Below are 24715 nucleotides of genomic sequence, written 5' to 3'. Positions count from 1 at the left end.
GTGCTGGACACTAATTAATTAATAATTACTATTCCAACTCCAGTCTGCATTAAATTGGAGTAGGTGCTGGACACTAATTAATTAATAATTACTATTCCAACTCCAGTCTACATTAAATTGGAGTAGGTGCTGGACACTAATTAATTAATAATTAATATTCCTACTACAATCTACATTAAATTAGAGTAGGTGCTGGACACTAATTAATTAATAATTACTATTCCAACTCCAGTCTACATTAAATTGGAGTAGGTGCTGGACACTAATTAATTAATATTTACTATTCCAACTCCAGTCTACATTAAATTGGAGTAGGTGCTGGACACTAATTAATTAATAATTACTATTCCAACTCCAGTCTACATTAAATTGGAGTAGGTGCTGGACACTAATTAATTAATAATTACTATTCCAACTCCAGTCAACATTAAATTGGAGTAGGTGTTGGACACTAATTAATTAATAATTAATATTCCTACTCCAATCTACATTAAATTAGAGTAGGTGCTGGACACTAATTAATTATTAATTACTATTCCAACTCCAGTCTACATTAAATTGGAGTAGGTGCTGGACACTAATTAATTATTAATTACTATTCCAACTCCAGTCTACATTAAATTGGAGTAGGTGCTGGACACTAATTAATTAATAATTACTATTCCAACTCCAGTCTACATTAAATTGTATTGGAGTAGGTGCTGGACACTAATTAATTAATATTTACTATTCCAACTCCAGTCTACATTAAATTGGAGTAGGTGCTGGACACTAAATAATTATTATTTACTATTCCAACTCCAGTCTACATTAAATTGGAGTAGGTGCTGGACACTAATTAATTAATAATTACTATTCCAACTCCAGTCTACATTAAATTGGAGTAGGTGCTGGACACTAATTAATTAATATTTACTATTCCGACTCCAGTCTACATTAAATTGGAGTAGGTGCTGGACACTAATTAATTAATATTTACTATTCCAACTCCAGTCTACATTAAATTGGAGTAGGTGCTGGACACTAATTAATTAATAATTACTATTCCAACTCCAGTCTACATTAAATTGGAGTAGGTGCTGGACACTAATTAATTAATAATTACTATTCCAACTCCAGTCTACATTATATTGGAGTAGGTGCAGGACACTAATTAATTATTAATTACTATTCCAACTCCAGTCTACATAAAATTGGAGTAGGTGCTGGACACTAATTAATTAATAATTAATATTCCTACTCCAATCTACATTAAATTAGAGTAGGTGCTGGACACTAATTAATTAATAATTACTCTTCCAACTCCAATCTACATTAAATTGGAGTAGGTGCTGGACACTAATTAATTATTAATTACTATTCCAACTCCAATCTATATTATATTGGAGTAGGTGCTGGACACTAATTAATTAATAATTACTATTCCAACTACAGTCTACATTAAATTGGAGTAGGTGCTGGACACTAATTAATTAATAATTAATATTCCTACTCCAATCTATATTACTTTAGAGTAGGTGCTGGACACTAATTAATTAATAATTACTATTCCAACTCCAGTCTACATTAAATTGGAGTAGGTGCTGGACACTAATAATTAATAATTACTATTCCAACTCCAGTCTACATTAAATTGGAGTAGGTGCTGGACACCAATGAATTAATAATTACTATTCCTACTCCAATTAACATAAAATAGATGTAGGTGCTGGACACTAAATAATTAATAATTACCATTCCTATTCCAATCTACATTAAATTGAAGTAGGTGCTGGACACCAATTATTTAATAATTACTATTCCTACTCCAATTAACATAAAATAGATGTAGGTGCTGGACACTAATTAATTAATAATTACCATTCCTACTCCAATCTACATTAAATTGAATTAGTTGCTGCACACTAATTATTGAATAATTAATAATCAAACTCCAGTCTACATTAATTGTCTTCATTTATTGTGATTTAAAAATATATTTTAAAACACTTCTCCCCTATTAACCCTATTACCCGCTCCTAAAACTAAATAATGTATTTTATGATGTTTTTTATCTTAAATATTATTATATTATTTTTTTAATTTTATTTATTTTTAACATACATTTTAATACACTCCCCACCCTTATCCCCTGTAAACCCAATAACCCGCTCCTAAAACTAGATATGTTTTTTTAAATGTATAATATTTAATTATTTTTTTATATTTTTTTATTAATTATAATTTTTATAATAACTTTTTATCCTAATATCATTACTTTTTTTAACTACTTTTTTTTATTTTTCTAGTATAAAAGGATATTTTTTATAGTCGATATTTTGTCATACGATATTATTAATTGCGATATTTTATAATACTTACCAATTACGATATTTTTGTATTCGATATTTATGTTTTCCAATATTATCGAGCTTCGATATTAAAACTTCGATATTTTGTCTTGTCGATATTTTTTTTTCGATATTATGTCTGATTACCGATTGTTATGATTTTATGTAGCTAATTTCGCAAACAACAGCACTATGTTTAATAAGTTCTTAAAAAATGTCGTTTTTATCCTTGTCTTAGTATTTATTGTATTGTCTAGTAAGAATGTAAAATTGCTTTTATGACTGTTGTCGAATAAAGCTTTGAAATGGAAGAACATGTCAAGTATATACTGTGAAAACAAGTTTGTGTTTCATTAAAAATGCTGCAAATAAATATTTTTGCCATTTTAAAATGGCCTTCACTCTTTGATTTTGATGTTGCAAATCTCAACTCAACGGTAATAAATGATTACAGGTAACTGTTGATATTGTCTCATGATGGGTGGTTGATGACATCACAACTAGACTGTAAAAAGAAAAAAATGTCCAAGTATTTCTACATTTGCTGCAGGATTTCATGAATTAACACATATTCTGTTGTATCATAGACAATAACTCGTAACATATAGATGGTTATACGCCTAAACAAAAATAGACAGCTGTCAATAAGTGTTTGCAGGACCGCACTAAATAGAGTAGACATTCCAGCAAAATTGTTCGTAGCAGCTTTGTGAAAGAAGGGCCTCATTTAAAATCTAATCGGCATGGACAAACTGTGGGTTCGACAGAGCAGGAACACAACTCAAATATGGTGATGTTCATGCCTGTCATATCTTAAATGACCCACCCAGGCATCTATCACAATGGGGAAATAATCTTGTTCTGGGCACATATTCAAACAGGATTAGTAGGATGCAAATGCCATCTCAAGTGGTAGTTTGCTCCCATGATTTAAGGGCAGTTACACGTGCTAGAATCACAGCTGCAAATTAGATGATATTCGGATTTGTGCATAATTTGCCGTGGAGGGTGTGGAATTCTGCATCCATTAATTGCCCCACTCGTGAGTAGAAGAGATTGGTGAATGAACAGTTTATACCCACGATTTTCAGATACTAGAGGGCATATTTTCAAGGAGATAGCATGACGTTCTGGTGGCGATATCTCGTTCTTCTTATTTACAAAGCGGCGTTAAGCCACTTAACATGGCTCAATACCGCCTTGTAAATAAGGCCCCTTTTCATGCTTCACTTAGCGTGAAAGGGGCGTGCAATGGGTGTTGCACTGGGCGACCACTGCAACACCCATTGCTTTTTGATGCTATCCCATATTTACAAGGCTGGGGCATTGCCAAAAACGAAGACTAGGGAATACCTGGTCTAGACTGGCGATACGAGGAGAAATTATTAATTTCTCATATTTTGCTCTTTCCATGTGTGCTGCAAGCACACTTAGAAAGACCAAATCACCTTTAGGATAGGCTAGGATAGGATAGTATTTGTAAAGTGCACTATACCTGAAGGTGTCAAGGCGCTGAACAGACAAAAGCAAAGGGGGAAGCGCAAACAGCTGAATAAGAGGAGAATAGCCATGTTTTCAGATGTTTCCTGAAAACCGAAAGAGAGCCTGCGTTGGCAATGGAAAGGGGGAGTGAGTTCCAAAGTCTGGCAGCGCCAACCGAAAAGGAGAGGCCGCCCCATCTGGACCTGCGAAATCTGGGCAAGACCAGATTTTTCTGTGTGGATGATATTAGTGTCCTCCCTGGAGTGTACCATTGTAACAAGGCTTTAAGTTGGGGCGAGCCTTTACTATGCATGGCCTTGTATACCGTAGACAAGATCTTGAAGGAGATACGCTCCCTGATAGGGAGCCAGTGCAAGACTGTTTATGTGAAGCCAGGTGTCCCTTCCTGAACATAAACAATCGGCCATGCCGCAAGGGTGTCTGTGCTGTCACTAGGCAGCTTTCTTAGCATCAGTGCTAGGGAAACACAGCGGTACACCATATTTTTATACATACAGAGCATCCGTGTGTTTTAAAAATGTTATAGCGCAGCGTTACCAATTTTGGAGTAAAACTGCGCTCCGACATTGTCTTGTAAATATCCCCCTTGAACTTGGGCTTTTTGTTGACGATGCATTTTACCAGAGCTGTTCTAGATGGCATCAACTTTCTTCAAGATTAGAAGAGTATATTAATGTCTGGACTGTTTGATTCGCCATTCATAACATGATCAATCTATTTCAAATGCAGTTTTCTCTGAAATATTAGCTTATTTCCAGTGGATTAACATGTGTAGTCACATAATGTGTCTGAATCCTGTTCTTTGTTCGCTAAAGCTGGGCGTGTGGTCAGCATTACTAAGTATTTATTTACTGTTGCTCCCAATATAGGCTGGTGTGTTCCCTCTCTCGAGAAAATGTGTCCTAAAACCTAGCCGAGTACCACTACTTCCTGGAAATGCACACCCCCTTCTGCGAAAGTGAGTGACTTTAAAAAAATCTAACTAAACAGCTAATTAAAGAAAATCAATGTTTTTGCTATTGGCCGCCACCTTGACATATGGAAGCACCCTGTTTTCTCAGAGTTTTTCTCAACAGTCTTATTGTGTCATTTACACTCTTCCTTTCTGCTTATAGTTATCACAGTTTTTCAAATGGTCTTCTATATTCTTTATACATTTGTCTAAACTCCATTACATCGGTGATACTTGGTGCAAACTGCAGTATTATGCTGATGTCCGTTTTCCTCTTCAGTGTTATCCAAGTGTAATCCAAGTTCTGTTTTCTATTACTAATATCTGCCTTCCTTTACCTGAGCAAAATACTAGAAAATAATCTGAAAAGACAGCCTCAAGAATACGAGTAATGCTCTCCCCTATTGCCTGGCTGTAATGTACCGGCATGCAGTTGTCAGAATATTGTTTGATATAAACATCATGCCCTAAATGTTGTTTAAAAGGCGTTGCCTCATTGAGGTACATAACAGAAAATCTACATCCAACTGGAGAATATTTTTTTGTAAACGATGTTTATATTAGGTGATATTTCTGTAGGTGAAATTCTGATATACTACCCTGAATGGGCACCAAATAAGGCTCAGACCCTTGCAACTAATACATACCATAATTGTCACAATTAGAAAGGCAGAAAGGATCTTCTGATCTCCATCAAAGAAAAGAGCTACTCCATATTATTCTCAATCTTTTTGGTGCTGCTGATATATTCGATAAAAATATCCTAATAAAAGGTTATCAAAGTGTGTTGGGAATAACACAGCTCTTTCTTGCGGTTCTCTGTGTTCTCTTCTTCTTGAGCCGCCAATTCTGAGTACCTCGTGTCAGGGGTGCCATGTAAAAGCTTAATTTATGGGGTGTTACAGGGAGTGACTGGTAGTAGCCAATGGGCTACTTACATATAGGGAGACTACACCCTCTATATGACCACTTCAAATGGCTACTGGGCATAATCCTGGCACAGAAAGCCTAATTATGCCACACATAAGATGGTGGAATTCTAAAAGTCTTGCCTATTTCAGGTTGTCCACCTTAGAGGTGGTTCTAGCCTGAGAGGTGGGCACACCTTCTGACTAGCTAATTTTCCCTTCTGTCCTGGTGGCAAATGGTCCATTGGTAGGGGGTGGTATTTCCCTGGTCCCGAAAAGCACTGGGTCGCATACTATAGATGGCAAAGGCCCTGTCTTGATATGCTGATGACTTAGCCATCCTGCTTGGAGGAGGTGATAACACCTCCAGCCTGAGCGGGTATTGTTTCTACCCTCATAGAGAACGGACTCTCACCTGCAGAGGGTCAGAAACCTGTCTATGGTGAAGAAATGGGTTTTAGAACACAGCGGCGCCAGGGGCACGCCCAAAGTCTTTAAGTTCACCTGTCTTTGAATACAGAGACATGGGATACTTATTGGTGACGTCAAAGATCAAACTTATTGGCTGCAACCAGGAACAGAAGTCTACGAAGTACGACACAAGTAGGTTCGCTAGAGACTGCTCAATTTTCGTATTGCGAGACATCGTCTTTTAGGCTAAAAATCACATTCCTGACAAACACCCAGTATTTACGAATTGTCCAATCACAAGTAACATTGCAAAAGGTATCGCATAACGACAAACCCACTCTTCAGTTGTCCAGCCCACCATCAATTACACAAGAAAGGCCAACATTCTTGCTCGGACAGGCCGGACAAACCCATAATAAAAGACCACAACCCATACCATAAATAGACCATAAAAGAAGGAACAGAAACAGATGAGAAGCAAGATAAAGGGGGTGTGTGCGTGTGTAATAAACTCAACAATGTCCTGTTCTTTGATCTCTATCTTGATCAACTACCGGACGAGAAACTAGCTTAGCAAGGTAAGCTTCAGGCAACGGGGTCAGTTCACTCAGGTCAACTAGGAGTCAGCTAAAGTGTACGTGTACTAAAGACTCGTTCGGCCGTAGACATCGGCCTATGTAAGGGCAACCACAAAATGGCTGCCGTACACAAAATGGAACCCGAGGGTTCAGATCAGAATCCATGAATACATAGTGAATCCATCGGTCTATCATGGCCAAATCACTCGTACATGCCGCACTCACTAGTTACGATTCGCTACTACCAAATTCGTAACGAAACCATGACCTTTATGAAACGGGTTCAGAATTCATGGAACCTTAGACCCTCCTTTTGCCCTTACATAGGCATTAAACCTAAACTCACGTCAATCTGAATCCAGGTCTATATTCATCAGATCATCTAGATGTTGCTGGAGCATCAACCTATTACTTAGTAACTCTCTCTGGACAGGACTCCTTGCACACAAAGGCCACATATAGCAGGAGCAAGCTGTACACAAAGACAGAACAGGAAAAGGATAGCTTAATCCATCCCAATGATCATCAGAATCTTCCATCTCCAAGTGGATAACAAATCCCAAAACCATCCCATCAACGAACAATCTCCTTCGTCCACATGTACAGACTCGGAGATCTTATGTAGCTTGGAAATGGCCTGGTATACTGTTGGAGCATTGTCTGAAATGAAAATGCAGCAGCTCGATTGAATCAGTTTACATACCCCTCCTCTATCTGCAAGTATGACATCTAACGCAACTCTATTCTGCAACGTCATAAGACGATTTGATTGGAGCTCAGCAGTCAAATTACTAAGGGCACCAGCAGTCTCAACTACGGTGGACTCAACCACTCTCGTCAATTGCCATATGTTCCTACCGTTTATCATAGGTCCCCAAAACGGCAGGAAACCCTTAAGAAAATCTCCCAATTCTTGTCCTGCAGTATCTTCCTTACTGAAGACACCTCTAGCAATTCTCGTTCTGTGGTAATCTGCCGCTGCAGTATACGTAGGGGGCAACAGAAATGAAACATAACATGTTCCTGAAAAATCAGGCGGCAACCATGTATATGCTCTATCATAGCAGACAAAATACGTACCCTTAGCTGCTAAAAAAGGTGGGGAAGTCTGGGACGCAAAAACATACGTCTCAGTGCAAACACTCTTCCCTAACTGAGCTCTCGGATTCTTGCCATTACCTTGCAGACAAAAATGACCACGATGGGGTACGATCCAAATCAGGGATGACCTTTTCCCTCGCTGCTTTTCACTCAGACTAACACCATATCCAGTCACGTTCCATCCAATATAAGCTAGTGTCCCATCTTTGGGAATAGTCTCATAATAATCAATTCCTCTAATCATATCTACTATTCCCTTCACAAGAGCACTATTGCTCGGATTATCTTTCATGGAACGCAGGGGGTAAACTTCATGGGCATAAATAAACATCGTCCTAAATGCCCATACAGATCCATTATAGCTGAATGGCAGGACCAAATAAGGAATACCTTTATCCGTAGTATGAGGCATAAGACCACACGCCCAACAATTAGTAGTGTTCACTACTAACTGATGCTGATGCAGAAGATGAACAAAGGAATTATTAACAAACTTTGATCTACTAATAGATTCATGTTCAGGCAAAAGATGAAAATAATGCGAAGAAATAGTAGGAAAAGACATAGGTTTGTGGTGGGTGCAAACATCACTTGAAAAGAGAAAACAACATATCCCACCAAGAACATCGTCATGCTAAGTAGCATTAAAAGACACGTTATCAAAAAACATTTTCTACTCATTAATCTACACAGTTTTCTCTTAAAGTTAATTTCTTCAACAACTCTCTCGATCTCAAAAACCCCATCCTCTAACCGTGCTGTTTGCGGCAGTTGGTTCTCTTCTGCTCAGATGTACGTCTGAATGTCCCAGGGAACGCCCTAGAACAAACCAGAACCGTTGACCTTGTGTCTACCGGCTGTACACTCCAAGGCTTTATACCGCGACCCTACAGCTGAACCCGGATGGCGGTTCGAAAAACAAAAATAGGTTAAAACAGCTTTTCGGATGAGAGAGCGTAGTTTCAAAAGCAAAAATAAATTATTTTATTTGTCCATCGACTCTTGGTCGTAAATTATAGCGGCCATCACCAGGCAATGTCTGATCACGGAACAACAACTTAGGCTCAGTAGTGTCTAGTCTCAGAGAAGGGGACACAGCTTCTTGCAAAATATTGTCGTCTTCACGCTCAGAGCTTGTCCCAACCAAACGCGCATCACTGAATGGAATAAAACGTGGCACAGTCTCAGTCTCTAAATCACCAACACCTTCCTGGACCCACTGGTCGTTCGGCAGAGGCAAAGAAAACCTCTAACAATGTATGCTGTGGATCCAATTCTTCTTGCCGTGAACTCTCACTGCGGTACGTGTCGCCAAAAGGACCTCATAGGGTCCGGTCCAGCGGGGTTGATCGTTCTTTGTCTGCTGAAAATTCCGAATCAACACCCAGGAACCAGGATCAATGGCATGTCCTGGATCTTCAGATGCTTGTGGCAGTGTGTCGTGAACCTGTTGGTGTAAGACACGCAATTTAGCTGTCAAATCATACAAATAATCATTCAGCACAAGATGTTCAATCTCGCTAAACTTTGTCGGCCTCGGCACTCCCCATATGTTTGCCGGGCTACCAAATACAATCTCGTAAGGACTAAGTCCCACTCGAGAATGTACTGTAGTTCTAGTTGACAGAAGTGCCAATGGCAAAGCATCAGGCCATTGGAGACCAGAGCTCACCTGAATCTTGGCTAACTTCAGCTTTAATGTGCCATTGTAGCATTCAACTAAACCAGCTGATTGGGGGTGATTTGCAGCATGAAATTTCTGCCTGATGCCTAAACCTTCACACACTCTCTTCATGACTTGACCCGCAAATTCACTCCCGTTATCACTCCACACCATCCTTGGCAAACCATACCTAGGGAAAAATTTCTTGAGTAGGGCTTTAGCAGTGGACAAGGCAGTATTATCTTTTAGGGGGTATGCTTCTACCCATCTTGAAAAGGCGCAAACAACTACCAGAACGTATTTCAAGTTGTTACATCTTTCCATGTGAATAAAATCCAATTGCAGCACCTCGAACGGACACGTCGGAGGCGCAAAATGACCAGCTGAAGTTGGAGTTCCCTTGCCAGGATTATACATCAGACAAGCCATAAAATTCTTGACCAGATGGACAAGGCAGTATTATCTTTCAGGGGGTATGCTTCTACCCATCTTGAAAAGGCGCAAACAACTACAAGAACGTATTTCAAGTTGTTACATCTTTCCATGTGGATGAAATCCAATTGCAGCACCTCAAACTGATACGTCAGAGGCGCAAAATGACCAGCTGGAGTTGGAGTTCCCTTGCCAGGATTATACATCAGACAAACCATACAATTCTTGACCAGATTCTCCGCACACTTAGGAATTCCAGCATTTTGCCATACAGGAGCCAACAACTTACAAATCTCTTTCACACTAATGTGAGTCATTCCATGCTCCATCGTAACCACTGCAAGCACATACGCATCAGGTAACAACCATCGCTGATGTTCTGACAACTCAATCCAACAACCAGTCAAATCCAATTTTCCCGTACTCTCTCTCCATACATTCAATTCTTTCTCCGTAGCTTCAGCCTGAATTGATTTCACACTCTCTATCGTATCTTCACACATTCCTCTATCCAGAACCCATCTTGCTGGACCCGCAACATACATTCGACTCATCACATCTTTCCCCGTCTCTTTCGCAACTTCATCCGCAAACGTATTACCACGACCAACGTCATTGGTATCCTTCTTATGTGCACTGCATTTCATGATCGCAACTTGCATCGGTAACGTAAGTGACTCAAGAAGTTCATTCACAAACTGACCATGCTGAATCTTCGTACCATGAGACGTAAGGAACCCACGTTCCTTCCATAACCGCCCAAAACTATGGGCCACACCGATGCATACTGGCTATTGGTATACACAGTCACTCTCTTTCCTTTCGACAACACACACGCTCTTGTCAGTGCAATCAACTCTGCTGCTTGAGCTGAATTTTGTGGGATACGTGCAACTTCAACAATCATATGCAAAGTCGTAACCGCATATGCTGCAGTCGTATCACTATTCAGAAGCTTAAAGCATGAACCACCTACCCATAAGGTACCATCACACTTCGCAAGGGGAGTGTCTTTCAAATCGATCCTACCCTTTGTTTCTTCCTCTGTCCTAAGAAAGCAATCATGCTGTTCCTGAACATCTGTCTTTACAGAAATCGGCAACAACGTAGCTGGATTTAACGTGTTGCATCACTTTATATGCACATGACTCACCAAAAACGTCAACTCGTAACCTGACAATCGAGCACTAGTCAAGTGCTGTGTCTTTGTCCTGTTAAACAAAGTATCCACTGCATGTGGAACCATCACAATCAACATATTATCCATTACCAAACCAGCAGACTGTTGAATAGAAACAGCTGCTGCCGCTGTAGCTCTCAAGCAACTCGGCAATGCTCTGGTTACCAGATCCAAAGTCGACGAGAAATACGCACATGGACGCTGTTTATCGCCAAACTGCTGAGTCAGGACTGACAATGCACATCCCTCTCTCTCGTGGACATAAAGTGTAAAAGGCTTTCTGTAGTCGGGGGTACCCAACACCGGAGCTAAACACAATGCATTACGCAATTCAGAAAAACTCTTCTGACATTCGTCAGACCAAGGAAGAGGATTCGGAGTATCCTTAAGAGTAAGTGTTAACAAAGATTTTGCAAGCAACGAAAAGTTTGGAATCCATTGCCTACAGTACGAAGTAATACCCAAGAAAGCACGCACTTCTTTCTGTGTAGTTGGCACATTCATTTTCGCAATTGCTTGAATTCGTTCTGGGGTCAACCTTCTACCCTCCTTCGATATGAGATGACCTAAGTAGGTCACTTCTTGTCGACAATACTGCAACTTCGAAAGTGAAACTTTATGATGAAGGTCAGACAAATGTCACAACAATGAAAGAGTAGCTTCTTTACAAGTCTCCTCATCATCAGCAGCAACTAACAAATTGTCCACATACTGAATAAGAGCAGCACTATCAGGCAAAACAATCGCATCAAGCTGTGTTTTCAAAGCTTGACTATAGATGGAAGAACTCTCACAATAGCCTTGAGGAGCGCACTTAAACTGGAAACTTCGTCCTCCTAAAGAGAAGCCCAAAATATCTCTACTCTCCTTGGCAATCGGGATGCTGAAGAAAGCATTCTTCAGGTCAATCACTGAAAACCAGGTAGCTGAAGCAGGAATAATAGTCAGTAAAGCAGTAATGTCTGGAACAACAGGAAACTGTGGCACAACAATCTTGTTCACTTCTCGAAGATCGATCACAAACCTATACACAGGCGGCTGAGAAGAATCAGTACGTTTCAGGACAGGCAAAACCGGACTATTGCACACATTACCTCTCGTCTCTTCAATCACGCCTTTCTCAATTAGGTCATAGATGATCGCTAAAAGTGCTCTTTCAACATCACTAGGAATCCTATATTGGGGAATAAGTGGCAATTTAGCATTCGCTTTCAGTGTCACAACATATGGCGGAATCTCCAAGAGACCCACGTCATTAGGACCAGTTGCCCAAAGAGTATCAGGGAGAGAACGCAATTCCAATGGAAGCCGATCTTTAGACAAATACATCAGAGAGATCACTCTCTTACCCAATGTAAGCTGTACTCCTGAAGGAGAGCAATGTAATGTCGCATACAATCTTTTCAACAAATCCAATCCCAACAAATTCTCACCACAACCTGTCATCAGAATGAGGGGTGCTTCCAATTCACAAGGTCCAACAGAAAGAGACAAAGGACTAGAAACTGGATTACGAACTGGGGCGCCAGGAAAACCAACAGAAACATTCGTCAAGCCAGACAAAGGTGCGCCTGGGAGTTTAGAGTGTATGATAGAACTCTTCGCAGCACCAGTATCCAACAGAAAAGGCTCTGACACACCTGATGTAATCACTTCAACATAAGGTCCACTCTGATCTACTGGAACTGAAACAACTCCCTCTCTTTGTCTATGGCTGTCCTAGCAATCATTACCGTCAGCATTCTCACTCTCAACATAGTAATCGTCAGCATAGTACTCAGTTGACTGACCAGACGCAACATTCTGCTGATCAAAGCAATTCATCGTATTCTGTGGAGGAAAGGAACATGTATCCTGGGGGAACACACCACATCCTCTACCTCTAGGAGATTGCTGAACACCTCGACCTCTCACACCAGACACACCATTCATACGCTGCAACAGAACCGGGCAACTATTTTTAAAAATGCCCTTCTTCTTTACAATATGCACACTGATTAGGGCCTACAGGAACACGTTGCTGAAAAGACTCGGCCCTTTGCGAACCTCTCTGAAACTGCTGAGGTTGTTGAAATTCGCGCTGATTATAACGAGGCGGATACGCCTGTTGCAAAAGAACCTTCGTCTTTAAATCTTTGGTCTTTCTCTCTGCTTTCTCTTTCTCATCCTTATCCCTATTTTCGTAATATTGTGCAGTAGCCAATATCTGAACCGACGAAGAAACAGCCTATGAACTCTCTGAATCCTTCAACTTATTACACAACTCGGGAAGCAAATTATGAACAAACTTATCTACGAACAACCTTTGGCCACCTTCCGTACTCATGTCTTCGACCACTATGATCTATAAATGTCTCTTCAAACCTAGTGAAGAAATCAGACACACTTTCATCTTTCTTCTGCTTGCATGCAGACAACTTATCCCAATTCACTCGCATAGAAGGCATTAAAGTCTTCATATAATTAATAATCCTACCGGGGAGTTAGCCCATGTATCACCTAACTCTTGCGCATGATCCACATGACGAATCTTTCCCCACAAAGGTTGAGGAACCACATTACCAAACAACATGTCTATCTCGGCTAAGTTCATAATGCATGCGTCAGCTGTCTGTGACAACTCTTTATAATACCCTGCAGGATTCTTGCAGGGATCAGGTAGAGTCTGCTTAAGGGCCAAAACTTCAGCTCTCTTCCATGGAACATGTACCCAAACACGCTAAAAATGAGCTTCCACAGCTGCAATACCATTATTAACATCGGCCTGAACTGCCTCTTTCCATACCGGAGGAACCTCTCTCATAGGGTACTGTCGCACTTTTCTCCTACCAGAAGGATCAGGCTCAAACAACGACTGAGAAGGACGCTCACTCCTAAACGAAAGCAACGTTGCAACTGCTTTCTCAACATCGAGACCCACTATTGTTCCTTTCGCAAACTCGGACTGTACTTTAAACAACTCCGATGGAGTCTGACCCAACTCACTATCTTCCCATTCCTCACGGAGGAAAGTACACATGATGTCGAAGACATACCTCTGCTTTGGTTCTTCCCATTGACGGAAGACATCCATAACCGACTCTAAATCATATCTCGAAGAATTAGTAACCCATTTACGAGCCAAGTGATCCAATACTGCCCGCTCTTCGGGACCAGGCAACTGGCTACACAATTGTTTACGCGCCAAAACAGGGGTCACAGTCAATGACCCAAACAAAGGAGACAAAAGACCAGTAACAGTATCAGTCATTCTCTGTCGAACAGAAGGAGAAGCTGTCATAAGGACAGGAGGCAAAGCAGGCTGAGACAAAGCATACGTAGGAGTAGTAGCAGAAGGAGTAACAGAAGAAGTAGCACATACTGGACAAAAAGTCGTAGGAATTTGAGACGGAACTGATAGCAAAGTCTGCTGCCCTAGAGAAGGCTGCGCCAAAGGAGGAGGAACCAGCTGAAGAGGAGCTGGCGGCTGTACAACAACAGGAGGCACAACAGCTGGAGGTTGCGCAACTAAAGATTGCGGAGGTGCCGTAGCACTCTGCACATAAGGTGGTGGCGAACTCAACAAATGTGACATCAAAGGATCCTTTTCAGGGTACTTTGTTGCTCCTTGTAGAAGAGGTGACAAAGCTGGATAAAATTTATCGATGGCCATTTTACGTTGTCTATGCAACTCTTCACTCGCTTGAGCTTCTTCATTATCTTTAAACTGTATAGCAGCCTGCATTATCGATATACCCTTCTCTCTTTTATTTCTTTTAGCTTGTTTAATTGCTTTCTGTTTGGCTTCCTTACGCCAGAGGCAGAAAGAGTCAAAAATCGCCGGCCGGGCTTTCTTCTTAAATAGTTTAACTTCCAAATTATCTAAAATCTCTGTGTCATAGCTACCATGTTGGGGCCATTTTAGAACACCATCTTTCCTAGTGTATCGGACCCACAATTCATTAAACGTAATGGGGCCCACGCCATGTTTAGAATAGAGCTCATAAGTCGGAGTTCCAACCGGAGGTATCGGACACGAATCCTCCAATCGGGAATCCATGTTACAACCACAACAAAATATCTTTCCAAGTCTGCTAAGACCAGGCATCTTCGCTCACTGATCTAGCTTCAAACTTCAAGGGATTACCAAACACGATAGTCTCGCAAATATACGAGTCCCTCGGCTTTGGCACTTGCAAGTTCCAAATCAAAGATCCCGAAGGAAACAAAAACTAAGGACTGGGAGCGACCCACTTATACTTAACTGAAGTATCAATCACGTCACCAGAAGACCCGTCTATCGTCTCGCCATACAAATCATCACGAAGGGTCCAAGACAGGGCGACAGTCAGGGCAGCAGTCCTTCGTAGCCGTCGGAAAGCGGGAAGCCTCGCAGTAAAAACCTTCAGTCCACGTTCGACATGCCGGGGTCGATGAAGTGGGGGCCGTCTTCCAGAATTTCCTCACGAAGCTCCCCACGATCTTCAGGCTTGGACCGGTACCACTGAAGTCGCCCGACGTTGGGCGCCAACTGAAGAACCAGGTTTTAGAACCCAGCGGCGCCAGGGGCACGCCCAAAGTCTTCGAGTTCACCTGTATTAGAATACAGAGACACAGGATACTTCTCGGTGACGTCAAAGATTAAATTTATTGGCTGCAAGCAGGAACAGAAGTCTACGAAGTACGACACAAGTAGGTTCGCTAGAGACTGCTCAATTTTCGTATTGCGAGACATCGTCTTTTATGCTAAAAATCACATACCTGACAAACACCCATTATTTACGAATTGTCCAATCACAGGTACCATTGCAAAATGTATCGCATATCGACAAACCCACTCTTCAGTTGTTTCTAGAAAAGAGGGGTGGTCCAAAGGAGAATCCAAGGCTATATCAGTCTTCACGTGGTTTTTGTAGGAAAAACACACTCAAAAAAACTCTGGCCCTCTTGAGTTTTGAACAATAAAGTCTTTAGGGGGATAGTGAGTGTGTTAGCAACAGTTCTTTATATCATTAGGCTGAATCCTTGCTCATATAAATTGAGTCAGAAGTTCATTGTTGTGTAGAAAAAGGCTCTTTATTGATTTTAGTAAAAACATGAACAGCCGACACGTGTTTCGCCCCCTGTGGCGCTTCGCGCCAGGGCTTTTTCAAGGCTATTTACATTTAAATTTGCTCAGTGCAATTCTTCATCATTATTTGTACTGGTTCCCAACAAAAGTCCGGTTTTTCAAAATATGGATTTGTTAGGGGAATCCCTAAGTTTTGTAGTCAGGAGCCTGCTGTTCACTCCTTCCGCTTTCGCGAAATTGGGATTGGGAATTCAGCGTATCCTAGATGGATTTGGTCTCTTCTGTAGGCAGTATGGCCTCGAGATCAACACAGGGAAGACCAAATTCATGATCTTCAACCCCTCCCCCACAACCAGACCCAACCCATCCCTGAATTCCACGGTATTGGAGAGGGTAAAAACATTTCAGGACCTGGGCGTTACCCTACACGAGAACCTATCCTGGGGACCACAGATCTCAAGTTCACGAATAAGGCTTTCACAACTGTCTGGGGCTATCTTAAGGGTTACGAACACCTCAACCTACAAACCCATAGCTCCTGCAGTTGAGATGTACAAAACGCAAGCGAAGTCAGCCGCACTTTACGGTAGTGAACTATGGGGACATCAAGCTGCAAATGAGTTGATGCGTGTCGAGAACAACTTTCTGAGGCGTCTTCTGGCCCTCCCAACTGCAACTCCTCTGTTTCCCTTACGCCTTGATTTGGGTCTACCGTCCATTAGGGAGGACCTTGAATCCAAACCATTAAGATTCTGGCACAGACTTTAGTCAACAAACGAGCTCAGACATTACAGGCAGGATCTTGTACATGTTATGAATTTAAATCACAGTGACAAGATCCCTTGGCTATCCTTTGTCAAGCAAGAACTGTTCCGGCTCGGCTTCAATGAGCTGTGGGAGGCCCCGGAATCAGGCTGTAATAGGGTCCCCCGGAAAAGACTTGTGGAAGCTTACAAGGAACAAAGTCTTGCCTCCCAGGTGCTCGCACCCCACTCTGGCACTTTAATCTTCGTTTTACTGAATCCAAAAATTCTTATAAGTTTGAAACCTTTATGCATTTTATTTACCCGATTATGGCAAGGAAGCTATTCATACAGTGGCGGTTTGGCACCCTACCCATCAAATCCTTTACCAGCAAATGGACCAATGGAAGGGATAAAATATGCCCTGGCTGTAATTCCTGCGATGAGGAGGAAATCCATGTTCTGTTTTTCTGCCCTTCCTACAAGTCACCTAGGAAACATTGGCTTGTGCCTCTATGTAGGAATATGGGCATAAGGAACTGTGTAACATCCTTCAGAATATTGAAATCTGATTCCTCCCCTCACATTGTCTTCGCAGTTGCAAAATACCTTTTGGCCATGTGGCGTATTAGGTCCAAGTTGCTCAAGGCAAAACCACCTTAGGATGTATGCCTACCCCACCGTGCCATTGCAACTTTTACTTTACATCGACACTGTCTTCTATTATATTTTGTTTTTCCTTCACTCCCAATGATATGTAATGTTGTTGCTTGTCCCCTGTATGCACTTTAAATGTCTGAATTTTTAAATGCTATGAAATGTTGCTACTTGTTACTTGCATGCACTTTATTCCCTGAATTTTAAATGTATGTATGTGTTTTTATGCATCTTTTATGGCCTAAACGGCCGAAATAAAGAATTTTTGGATTGGATTGGAATATTCAAATCACCACCCCATAATAAAAATGTTTCCTTCTCTTCACAGCGTATTTTATCCAGTTCGTACTCAAGTTGGGATAGAGAAATAATGGTTTTAGGTGAAAGTAAGTTATTATGGAAATTAACAATGGTGAGGTTCAGATTGTGCGAGAGTCCATTGATAATAATTAAATAATAAGTTGAGGACGATTCTACTCTGTATGTAGGATGGGGCAAAGGGTTTAAAACTAAGATAGCCAATCCTCCTAAGGCCTACCAGGTTGAGGTGGTACTGCAGGTTGGTGGAACATCTTAGACCCATTGATATGGATAGGTTCTAATGCCCAAGTCTCCTGAAAGCAGAGAAACCAAAATGTTATTATAAAATCCATCCAAAGGGAGGAGAAGAACCTTGTAATATGATTCTGACGAAAGAAAATCATGGGGTTGTGAAAACTCTGTGGTCATGGTCGTAAGCAAGGGACTGGGGGAACGTGGCTACCCACTCTGGTTGAGGGGGAGGAGAAGGTGGACAGGGCCTTGTTGTGAGGTCCGCTGTGCTAAACATGAAGGTCTCAGGGACTGAGGACGTATGGACAACAGAGAGATGGAAATTTGCTGGCCAGAATGATAGTATATTGTTCCATTCAACTCGGTCAGCTGGGAAAAATGATTCTGGTTTGTGATCAGGGGATGGATATCAGAAAATTGAAAAGGGTCCGGCCCAGAAGGTTAATGTGGCCCCTACTCCAAGTTTGGAGGGCGATTGAAGAACCCCTAGGAAGAGTAATCACTTGATGGGGGGTGTGCTATATTACGTTATGTCTACTTTAAAGGAAATGCATGTACATTTTGATGCCAATGAGATTCAATAAATAATAAAAATCACTAGATGTGGGGGAGGAATCATTTGATGTGGGGGAGGAAATGGGGAACAGGCCTGTGCATAATTAACTGTACCAGGCTAGGGGATTCAAAAGACGTGACTATTCAGTCACCTGTTAGGAATTTGATTCATATTCTGATCCAGCGAACCCTTCTAACCATTTTTAAGTCCTTGAAGAGACCTTTGAACAGACCCATTTTTCTGCCCACCCAGTGAAGTGTTTTATTCTTCAACCAGTCCCAAGACGCAGATTCAGGTTGGTAAAGAGTAGTTACATTCCCTAGAATCACAACAAATGGTGTAACTTTAGGTGGGAGGTCCGGGGTTGTCGGGTGGGCCCCCAGGAATGGCAGCAGTCGGAGTGGCATTGGGCTTTTTTTTCCCCCGGAGTTTTATATAGCACAAACTTGACCCGAAGGTATCAGGTATCAGAGTGCTTTACATGAGCACCAGTTGTGGTACACAAGGACACATTCAATGTTTTGTTAGGAGCAGGGTGATTAAGTGATTTGTCCAGAATCACAGGATGTTGAGCGTCGTTACTGAGACTCGAACCCGGTTCACAAAATTTGAGGTAGATGGCCCTAGCTGTTAGGCTGCATCCTCTCCATTGTTGGGTCCCAAAGTAAAATGAGAGGTCGGATCGGCTGAATTATTGACTGATGGAATGCCAGTGCCAGGTTCAGGGAGTTGGTTGAGTCGTAGGGTAATTAATGCTGGATATTGAGTTAGAAAGTACATTAACAGAGGAAGGCACAGTGGACAAATTCAAGTTTAGCTGTGAGCTATGTCTGGCATTAGGTTGCAAAATTTCTAAACAACTAGCAGTAGTTTTTTTTAACTAAGGCTATTCTAGTAGAGAGTGACTCTAATGAAGATTTAACTAGGGCTTCCAAAGTTTGAACAGTTGTGAGTAATCATTTAAGATCTTCTGTGTTTGGTGCCGAGGTTTTGGTTGTTTTACACCTGTAAACTACAGGCCTACACAGCTTAACAGCGAGTTTAACAGCATGCGTAAGATTTTCCTGCACAGTAGTAGCTAATCTAGCTGGAGAAGGGTCCGGAATTTTCCTGCAGTTAAGGAGGGGGGGTGGGAAATGGATTTAGACGGTGATGTAGGGTTAACACCATCTAGGCTAGGCTTGATGCACCTATTAAACGTAAGACCAAATGTTCCCCCAGAGCTTATATTCGGAGCAGTCTCTCTTCAACAGAAGTTATTTCCTTGTTGAGGGTGCCTATAGCACTCATCAACAAAGTAGTTATCTAGGTTCTAGGCTTGTCCTGGGACTTAGGAGGCGGCAATTTTCACTTTACCATATAGGGCAGGTGTAAAAAACAAGCAACCAATAGATGCGAGCCCAGCACAGTCTCATCCGGCCTTGGATGGGTGCAGAGGGGTCCATTCTCTAGGTCTGGTCTTCGCCCAGACATGCTCCCAGGAATGTCCCATATGTACCCTGCGCCTCCAGGACCACAGCACACATAAGAAAGCTAGCTGGAAGTGTGAGCACTACTCCTGGGCTTGCGGTGTTTGCTGTAGACTGTAGTCCCCCACAGCAGTCCCCAAAGCAGTGCAAATGTGCCCCGTGAAGTAGTACTATAATAGTTCTAGTAATTTACTATGAAATATTATTGAAATTAGAACTCACTCAGCACAGCAAGTTTTCTGTGTAATCTCTGCATGGTGGGGGAGATCTCCTCATTCCTAAACCTATGTTTTAGTTGTAAAGGAGGGAGGGAGAAGGGGGAGTTTCTGGAAAATGGGGCATACTTATTACTAAATGGGAGGAGTTTAGAGAAATTAATGGGTTTAGGAAGCCACAGGATACAACAAACCCCCACAAACAAAATAGTACTCCAATGCTATTCACAAACTGTGCTTTTACAGTTACTGCAGCTCTAAGGTGATAAAACAGTAGTAACGTCAGCTCAGTATTGGAGTGAGCCAGCTCCACACATGGCTACTCACAGATACTGCAACAAACTCCCAGAAAAAATAACAGAGGCAAGATAATAATAATAATTAAATATAATTATTTTGACTTTTAAAATATGCATATTTGGCATAGTGTAAAGAATATGCTTAACTATTAAATCATATTTTGTATATTCAAACTGTAAAATATTTAATTTAAAAATTAAAGTATTTAAAAAATAAAATAATTTAATTATATGCATATGGAGAACTGTCAGACCGTAATAATATAAATAGAGGTGTTAGGCAAGGATGTGTGCTGGCACCAACATTGTTCTCCTTGTACGTTAATCACATACCAGATACCCTCTTGGGCTGCGAGCATGACTCTCCCAAGTTGGGTGGTGTCTCTGTGCCCGCGTTATTATTCGCAAATGATATTATTTTAATTTCACAGACACCCAAAGGATTACAAAACTTACTAGATACCTTCCGGTCTTACTGTGATGTTAAAGGATTGGAGATGTACTCGTCTAAAACTAAGTATATGGCGGTTAATCCCCATAGAACTTTTAAAAAGACATTAACTGTTAACACTGAATCGATTGAACATGTTCAGAATTTTAATTACTTAGGTATTGCAATAGATGCCAAAGTAAACTGGAAAACCCAGATAGATAAAAGCAAAAGGATCCTCTTACAGAATTTGGTACCAATAACAAGGCGCCATAAGAGTAGTTACTCCGAAGCTGTCACTCTAGCTTTGAAATTGTATAAGCATAAAGCACAACCGGCCTCACTTTATGGGGCTGAGCTATGGGGCCATGCTACTAACCACGCCTTTATGGTTCAAGAGAACTCCTTCCTCATGAATATCCTAGCGATTCCACGGTGCACACCCCTTCTCCCACTCGCAATGGACCTGGATATTCATCGTGCTGATGACCACGCGGCCTTACGACCCTTGTTGTATTGGGTTCGCCTGTGGTCAACAGACGAACTAGTAGACTACAGAGAAGCCCTGAAAGAAATTATGAAGATAAAAAACACACTGAAGATGGTATGGTTAAACCATATTGAGGACTGGTTGCTCAAGCTGGGTCTGAGTCACTACTGGGTGGATCCTGAGGGTCTTACTTTAAGGTGCAAATAATTGCTAAAGGAACGATACTGGGCGTTTTCCTTAAATCTAAAATTGCACAACCCGGACCTGGGAGTATTAACTCTCAAGTATCTGGGAATGAAAACAGAGAGTAGATTCGAACCCTTTATGGACGAGATTCTACAAGGCCTAGCCAAATAACTGTATTTAAAGTTTCGATATGGCATATTTCAAATCAATATTTACAACAAGGGGTGGTGAGGGACAGAGTCTCTGAATTAAACAGAATACTCTCACCCAGTCAAGAGATCAGGGCTAGATCCAACACCGTTTTTTAGCTCACTGCACCATCCCAGTTTCAGAACCTGGCTGTATGCAAATTAGTCTGTTCCTGTCCCAGTGCATGATGGGAACAGGGCAAACCAAACTACAAAAGCCAATTCTTACACTGGGAAGGAAACAAGCTACCGGGGACCGGTTTCTGGCATTTCAGCCTCTTCGGCCCGGCTTGCTTGAATCCTGATGGTGCAATGAGCAAGGGACTCACATCTGGTTATACCCTTCCACGCTTAGGGTGGACAAAAATATTTACAACAAGGGGTGGTGAGGGACAGAGTCTCTGAATTAAACAGAATACTCTCACCCAGTCAAGAGATCAGGGCTAGATCCAACACCGTTTTTTAGCTCACTGCACCATCCCAGTTTCAGAACCTGGCTGTATGCAAATTAGTCTGTTCCTGTCCCAGTGCATGATGGGAACAGGGCAAACCAAACTACAAAAGCCAATTCTTACACTGGGAAGGAAACAAGCTACCGGGGACCGGTTTCTGGCATTTCAGCCTCTTCGGCCCGGCTTGCTTGAATCCTGATGGTGCAATGAGCAAGGGACTCACATCTGAGTATACCCTTCCACGCTTAGGGTGGACAAAAATATTTACAACAAGGGGTGGTGAGGGACAGAGTCTCTGAATTAAACAGAATACTCTCACCCAGTCAAGAGATCAGGGCTAGATCCAACACCGTTTTTTAGCTCACTGCACCATCCCAGTTTCAGAACCTGGCTGTATGCAAATTAGTCTGTTCCTGTCCCAGTGCATGATGGGAGCAGGGCAAACCAAACTACAAAAGCCAATTCTTACACTGGGAAGGAAACAAGCTACCGGGGACCGGTTTCTGGCATTTCAGCCTCTTCGGCCCGGCTTGCTTGAATCCTGATGGTGCAATGAGCAAGGGACTCACATCTGAGTATACCCTTCCACGCTTAGGGTGGACAAAAATATTTACAACAAGGGGTGGTGAGGGACAGAGTCTCTGAATTAAACAGAATACTCTCACCCAGTCAAGAGATCAGGGCTAGATCCAACACCGTTTTTTAGCTCACTGCACCATCCCAGTTTCAGAACCTGGCTGTATGCAAATTAGTCTGTTCCTGTCCCAGTGCATGATGGGAACAGGGCAAACCAAACTACAAAAGCCAATTCTTACACTGGGAAGGAAACAAGCTACCGGGGACCGGTTTCTGGCATTTCAGCCTCTTCGGCCCGGCTTGCTTGAATCCTGATGGTGCAATGAGCAAGGGACTCACATCTGAGTATACCCTTCCACGCTTAGGGTGGACAAAAATATTTACAACAAGGGGTGGTGAGGGACAGAGTCTCTGAATTAAACAGAATACTCTCACCCAGTCAAGAGATCAGGGCTAGATCCAACACCGTTTTTTAGCTCACTGCACCATCCCAGTTTCAGAACCTGGCTGTATGCAAATTAGTCTGTTCCTGTCCCAGTGCATGATGGGAACAGGGCAAACCAAACTACAAAAGCCAATTCTTACACTGGGAAGGAAACAAGCTACCGGGGACCGGTTTCTGGCATTTCAGCCTCTTCGGCCCGGCTTGCTTGAATCCTGATGGTGCAATGAGCAAGGGACTCACATCTGAGTATACCCTTCCACGCTTAGGGTGGACAAAAATATTTACAACAAGGGGTGGTGAGGGACAGAGTCTCTGAATTAAACAGAATAAACAGAATACTCTCACCCAGAAGGCTGAAATGCCAGAAACCGGTCCCCGGTAGCTTGTCTCCTTTCTGGTGAAGAATTGGCTTGGTAGTTTAGTCTGCCCTGTTCCCATGATGCACTGGGCCAGGGACAGACTGATTTGCATATAGCCAGGTTCTGAGCTGGGATGGGGCAGTGAGATAAATAACGGTGATGGATCAAGCCCTGATCTTTGGACTGGGTAAGAGTGGTCTGTTTAACTCAGACACTCTGTTCATCACCACCCCCTTTTGTAAATCGTTTTTGGCCACTATAGGTGTGGCAGGGTATACTCAGACATGAGTCCCTTTCTCACTGCTCCATCAGGATTCAAGCAAGCCGGGCCGAAGAAGGCTGAAATGCCAGAAACCGGTCCCCGGTAGCTTGTCTCCTTTCTGGTGAAGAATTGGCTTGGTAGTTTAGTCTGCCCTGTTCCCATGATGCACTGGGCCAGGGACAGACTGATTTGCATATAGCCAGGTTCTGAGCTGGGATGGGGCAGTGAGATAAATAACGGTGATGGATCAAGCCCTGATCTTTGGACTGGGTAAGAGTGGTCTGTTTAACTCAGACACTCTGTTCATCACCACCCCCTTTTGTAAATCGTTTTTGGCCACTATAGGTGTGGCAGGGTATACTCAGACATGAGTCCCTTTCTCACTGCTCCATCAGGATTCAAGCAAGCCGGGCCGAAGAAGGCTGAAATGCCAGAAACCGGTCCCCGGTAGCTTGTCTCCTTTCTGGTGAAGAATTGGCTTGGTAGTTTAGTCTGCCCTGTTCCCATGATGCACTGGGCCAGGGACAGACTGATTTGCACATAGCCAGGTTCTGAGCTGGGATGGGACAGTGAGATAAATAACGGTGATGGATCAAGCCCTGATCTTTGGACTGGGTAAGAGTGGTCTGTTTAACTCAGACACTCTGTTCATCACCACCCCCTTTTGTAAATCGTTTTTGGCCACTATAGGTGTGGCAGGGTATACTCAGACATGAGTCCCTTTCTCA

This window comes from Lissotriton vulgaris, chromosome 1_1, assembly GCF_964263255.1.
Source record: "Lissotriton vulgaris chromosome 1_1, aLisVul1.2, whole genome shotgun sequence".
Classification (NCBI taxonomy): domain Eukaryota; kingdom Metazoa; phylum Chordata; class Amphibia; order Caudata; family Salamandridae; genus Lissotriton; species Lissotriton vulgaris.
Note: the sequence above shows the minus strand (reverse complement) of the source record.